This window comes from Heterocephalus glaber, unplaced genomic scaffold, assembly GCF_053883595.1.
Source record: "Heterocephalus glaber isolate CG9 unplaced genomic scaffold, H.glaber_assembly_v1.0 deba00001553, whole genome shotgun sequence".
Classification (NCBI taxonomy): Eukaryota; Metazoa; Chordata; class Mammalia; order Rodentia; family Bathyergidae; genus Heterocephalus; species Heterocephalus glaber.
In genome coordinates this window covers 26,062,870-26,069,274 of record NW_028258344.1, presented here as the reverse complement: position 1 = coordinate 26,069,274, position 6,405 = coordinate 26,062,870, and the positions used below count along the sequence as shown (strand labels likewise).

The 6,405-nt window shown below is 31.2% G+C and overlaps 1 non-coding gene across 1 annotated transcript; it reads left to right on the top strand.

Annotated features, from left to right (window-relative positions):
• The first annotated feature begins 5,805 nt into the window (after positions 1 to 5,805).
• Trnak-cuu (transfer RNA lysine (anticodon CUU)) lies at positions 5,806 to 5,878 on the top strand. The gene has a single exon. It is a non-coding gene; the product is annotated as a tRNA-Lys (tRNA).
• The last annotated feature ends 527 nt before the right edge of the window (positions 5,879 to 6,405 follow it).

Below are 6,405 nucleotides of genomic sequence, written 5' to 3'. Positions count from 1 at the left end.
AAATCTCTTTAATGTCTTTTTTCACTTTTTTTAGTACATGTTTGCAGTACATAATGATTACATTTGCTCAAGGGAATTGGTACATGTACAAAACATATTTCAATTCTTTTTTACCTTCATCCCTTTTTTTCCAACGTCAGATTCATATTCTTAAAGGACCTTATAAAATTAATTATCATATATACAAATTAAAAACCAGAATAATGGGTGAAAGAATATAGAAAATAATCCAACTTTTAAGAGCACTTGCAATGTAATTAAATACTGTACAAGGATTTCTAGTACTCTGAAAGAGTTCATAAGATCACACAACACAAACTAAGAAGATTTAACTAAATGACTAGCAATTCTCTTAAAAATTGTCAAGATTACAAACAAACCACAAAGAAATTATTAGGAATAATTCCACATTAAATTGAGGCAATGAAATGTGACAGTTAAATACAAGCAGTCTTCCTAGAGTGTACTCTGGACTAGGAAAAAATGTAGCTATAAAGGACATTAATAGGATAATAGAAGAAATTTAAAATATGTACTGTACTTTAGATAATAGTATTTTATTAATATTGTTACTAGATTTTTATAAAACACTATAGTGTATAGTTCATAGGATATGCTACAGTATTACATAGGTGTTTTTTCTGAATTAATGTTATAATTCTGATTTAAATTTGAAATTATTTTAAATTATATCAAAATAAAGAGGCTTGTAAGTAAAAACAAATAAACCAAAAGGAAGAAAAACTATTGATTGATAAAACTATACAATTATATACTTAAATGAAATAAGGGAGAAAATGAGAGAACAAAATTGCTTTAACTGTTTTATTATTTAAAGAAAAACTTCTGTGTATTCCCTGTAACATATCCCCAGGGACTTCATAGTTGACTAGTATTGTTTTGTTTTTTAATTGGAAAGAATCTCTCAGAGTCTTACATCATAAAATTTGATTGTTACTCCAAGAATTTATTAACTTATGCTCAACAAATTTTGAATTACATTTACTTGCATGACATCAGTAGTCACCTAAATATTACATAAATTTATTTTCACTACAATTTAAATATTCTTCATGTGCCACCATTCTTAATCATCATGTAATATAGATCAATGTTGCTATATTTAACAAGGGTGAAAAAGATTCTATTTCTATTTCTAGACTCCAGAAAAGGCTAAAGAGAAGAGACAAAAATGCTCAACAACAAAGACTATTTTTCAAATATATAAAAAATATTAAAATGTAAAGATACAATTCAACATTTCTAGTAAAGTACATCTAAGTCCACCAGTATCATAATTTTTTCTTTCCTCATTCTAAGATTCTTATCATTCAGATTCTAAGGCCATTCTTCATTATATTATCTTTGATTAAGTGCACTCATGTTTTAGGGGAATTTATTATGCTTATTATTCATGTCAGACATGATCAATGACTTATTCAAAAGTCATCACCTACCATGATTTCTTCTGGTTCCTCTTGTGTGGCAGATACCCATACCATACTTTTCTAATGAACATACTTACTTTAGCATAATGGTAGTTGGCTGTGTGTTTTAAGCTGCACTAGAAGAATGCAGAAAGCAATCTTTGTGTTCACTCACTTGGTAGACAAATGGCAAGGTATATATGTCAAAGCATCAACAGTGAGTTTTTACCCACCTAATGATCCATGTTACATTTTTGTGTATTTATAATTTGTTTTATTAAGGGTTTTTCTTTTAATTTTTTTCTTGTAGAATTAGCCCAATTCAGGACAATGTTGCATGAAAATCCACTTTTACAACTTTGGGAAGAGGTTAAAAGTGAGGCATCAAGTGACTCAGCTGCTAATGATGGTTTGAACATGTAGGCCCAAGAAGTTTCCAGAGTGAGATGGAGCAACATATGACAGTAAAGAAGTACATAATGAAGACATTGATTCCGATGAGAAAGAAAACAGTAATGTAAATAAATATTTGACTAGTCAAAATGATACAACGTGGTCATGTATACCTGAATGATCCAACATTAGAACTAGGTCAGAAAATGTTATTAGGTTCTTGCCAGGGGTGAAACCTATTGGACAGAATGCCAAGACTGTAATTCAATGTTGGAAATTGTTCCTAAGGATGATATGCTACAAGATGTTGTAAAATATAATAATGGCAAGATACAAGTAAAACATTCTATATGCACCAATACTAATATTCAAAAATATATTTATCATGATGCCTCACTGTCTTAACTAAACCTGCAATAACAGGACTTTATCATTATAATCATCAGAATTGAAAGAATTTATAAAGAAATGACATGTGGAGTTGAGATTTTTAGAACAATAATGACATTCAAGAGATTTGGTTTCCTTCAAAACTGCCTACATTTTCATGACAAGAAGACTCACCAAGAAAGAAAAAAAATTGACAATTTGACAATGACTGCTATTCACTCATTTTTGGAAAGCTTTGTTTCCAACTGTCAAGCAATTTATATGCTATCTGAATATATGACAATTGATGAACTTGCATCATTTTGTGGTTGTAGCTTTCACCAATATGTGTCAAATAAACCTTCCAAATATGGTATAAAAATATATACCCTGCTAGATGAGAAGAAATTTTACACCTTGAATTTATAAATTTATCCTCAGCCACCAGGTCTTTATACATGCAGTAATAAACTGTATGATGTTGTGGACAGGCTTGTTGCACCTATTTCAAAAAGTAACCAAAATGTCACTTTGGACAATTGGTTCACTAGTTACCCACTAATGTTATATTTGTTAAAAGAACACCAGTTGACCAGCACAGGGATTCTTTGCAAAAGCAAAGTGGAGATTCCTGAAAAAATATTGCAATTTCACAATAAAAAAATGTATAACACAATCTTTGGATTTTAGAAAGACATGACATTGGCCTCATATAGAGTGAAAAGAACCAAAGTAGTATTGATTTTGTCAGTGTTACACTATGATGATAAGATTGATAGTGAAGCCAGCCTAGTAGTGCACTCCTATAATTCTAACACTCAGGAAGCTGAGGCAGCGGGATCCTGGGTGTTCAAGGTCAGCCTGTGCTACATGGTGAATTCAAGGCTAGCCTGGACTACATAGGAAGACCCTGCCGCAAAAAAAAAAAAAAAAAAAAAAAAAAAAGTGATAGTGAATCCACAACATAGATGAAGCCAGAAATGGTCATGTTTTACACCAAATGAAAGGTGAGTTACATGCTGGGTTTTTTTGTTTTTGTTTTTGTTTTTGTTTTTGGTACCGGGGATCAAACTTGGGTCCTTGTGCTTGAGAGGCAGGTGATGGAACCACTGAGCTAAATCCCTGGCCCTACATGCTGTTGATGAGCTATGCAATAACTGTATCACTCAAAATATAAAGCATTGACCAATGCTTGAGTTTTAATAAATTCTAAATATATCAGGCATTAATAGTTTCATAGTTTACAAAGAAAGTAACAAGTGTAACATATCAAAGAGAAATTTTCTTAGACGAATGGGACTGGAATTGATAAATGATTCATTAAAAGAGAGGAAGAAAAATGTGTATCTCCTCAAAGAACCCCACAAAAGAATTCTGAACAGACCAGTGAACAGACAGGTGAAACATCACAAGAACCTTCTAAGAAAACAGGAAGATGAGCAAGATGTCAGATACATCCTATCCAAAAAAAGATAAATAAACAAAACACACTTAGTATCACTGCAAGCAATACTTGTGAATTGAACATTCTATTTTCATGTGTGAAGACTATCTTTGGAGTGATAATTGAAGTAAAGATTATTTTTAGTAGAGTTTTATGTATATTTTCATTGTAATTCACATAGGAATTTATTTCTATTATATTTTAGATTTTATGAGCAAATAAACATTATAAATAAACATTATTCTAAACATTACATATTAAAAATTTAATATTTCATTGATTTTTAATTTTCCTGTTAAGTACACATTGTAAAATATAATAAAATCCATAAAATTAAAATAATTTAGCAATAGAAATACTCCTAAAAAATAAATACAGGTGTCATACACTCACTTAACACTCCTTTTTTAGGAAATTTACCCTGACTCCCCAAATCATGTAATTTTACCAAGATTTGTATATATATATACATATATATATATATATATATGCATGCCAAATAAAAAATAAATCTTGGTAAAATAACATATGATTGTATATAATTCTGAAGAAAACTACATAAAGGAAAAATACCAGGTTGTAAGGAGGAAAACATGAGGGTTATGTGAAAATTTATCTCATTCTAAATAGGCAACAGAAGAAAAAAGACATTCTCATGCCTTTGCCACTTCTTATTCGAAAGTATTCTGAAGATCCTAAAAGAACAATTATGAATACAGAATGAAACATGGCAGTAAAATGTCTTAAAACAACCAGTGCTTTTATAAACAATAGGTCACAGAAGTTCCCAACAGTTATAATGAAATAATAAATCTAGCTAATCTCTGAGCTGGTATAAACTCTATCATGTGGTGTTCAAAACTCACAATTTTTCAATTTTACCCAAATACTATTTTTTTTCAGAATGATACTAAGCAAAAGTATCTTAGTAATTTTAGCCTATTTTTCCTGTATATTTTCTTTACTTCATTCATTTTATGCATCATTTCAGGAAATGAATTCTGCATTTGGAAGGGGAAGTTCACATTGGAGATTTCATTTAAAAAGGAAAGAATGTAAAAAAAAAAGGAATTTTTTCTTAAAGACAGTAAAAAAGACAGGAAACATCAGAAGAAATAAAATCTTTCTCTAAAAACAGAACTACCTAATGAATGGATTGCACTTCAATATATTAAAATTGAAGACTTGCACAGAGAAACGTAACCAGCCATCCACACCTCACCTTGTATACTAATATTTGTTATTGTTTTTCAGAGTAGTTTTCAAAAACAAAAAACACTGAATCAACAAAAATTTTCAGAGTATTTCCATATACATAGAATGAAAATGAAGAGAAAACATAAAAGATGAATCAAAACATTTCAACTAATAAAAATTATCTTCAAAGAACCAAAGGGCAAATTCATTAACTATTTAATTACAATAAAAATATTAATACATTTCATACTGAATCCTTAAGCAAGAACTTGCACAAAATAAAATCTTTAAATTATAAATTCAAAAATGTAGAAGTGAAAAGAAAATCTAATTTTACTCATTATGAAAATAATTTTAATATTATGATATTAACATATTAGCATATGAAATGACAGTTGAAAGCTCATCTTGAAAATGCAAATTAAATAATATGGAATCCACAAAAGACAAATGTTAAATTTCAAGGTTAGTAAGAGACATTTAGGAAAGGCATGATAACCATAAGAGAATAAAATTGAAATAATGAAGCAAGGTATTCATAGAGAAATCGGAAAGGAAAGAATCTAAAATATATATAATTGGAAATTTTAAAACCTGTATTACAGAAACTAAATTTTTTAACCCGTAAGTTGAAGAGATCACCATACATCTAACAAACTCATCTGCAATATACAGTTTTAATTCTCAAACTAAAGATATAGAAAATTATCCTCAGAATATTTATGTAAAAAAGACAAAGTCACATATTGAGGAATCAGTATCTGCCAGTTTAAGAATTCTAGATAAGATATCTAAACCAAAACAAAAGTGGGACAGTATGAGTTTTCATAACAAAAGGAAAGAAAGTAGGAGCCAAAGATTTTAAACCCAGCCATGTTCTTCAAGTTATCAAGTCTACCAATATCAATGTAAACCTGTAAGAACTCTGGGTACACTTTGTGAGCCTAGTAGTTAAATTTATCTGCCATGTGGGAGGTCCAGCTAGCTCAGTCGGTAGAGCATGAGATTCTTAATCTCAGGGTCATGGGTTTGAGTCCCGTGTTGAGTGTCAAATATAGGAGATGGGGAAGGGGACATTACCAGTACCTCTGGCTATGAGACATCACGGCACAAGGCAAATTAAAGAACAGACAGAAATGAGACTGAGAGTGGAGAAGCTGTCTTGAGTCCTGATCAGTGCTGCTGATGGCAGCAAAGACAAAGGCCCCCAAGTGCATCCCATATTTATTGAATACAATCATAGGAAGAAATAGGGAGATGGGTATGCTTTGAAGGCATCTAGTGAAATATTGCTGAACACCTGGCATGTTGGTGCCAGGCAGGCCTATTAGAGAATAAGCCCTGTTTATCTTGCTTGGATAAAACAAACTAGTACTGGGACCAGATACAATTAGCAAGCCACCCATTGAGTCAGTGAGAAGCCATAATTCAAGGGAAAAGATTTTAATTGGGGTCATGCTGACCTCAGCTGCATGTAACTCAGCAGAGCCCTGCTATTCACAGACCAGGGCATAGGTTTCTGTGGCAGCCATTGGAGGAGGGGATGTACTGACCCAGTCCACCATCTGACAGGCC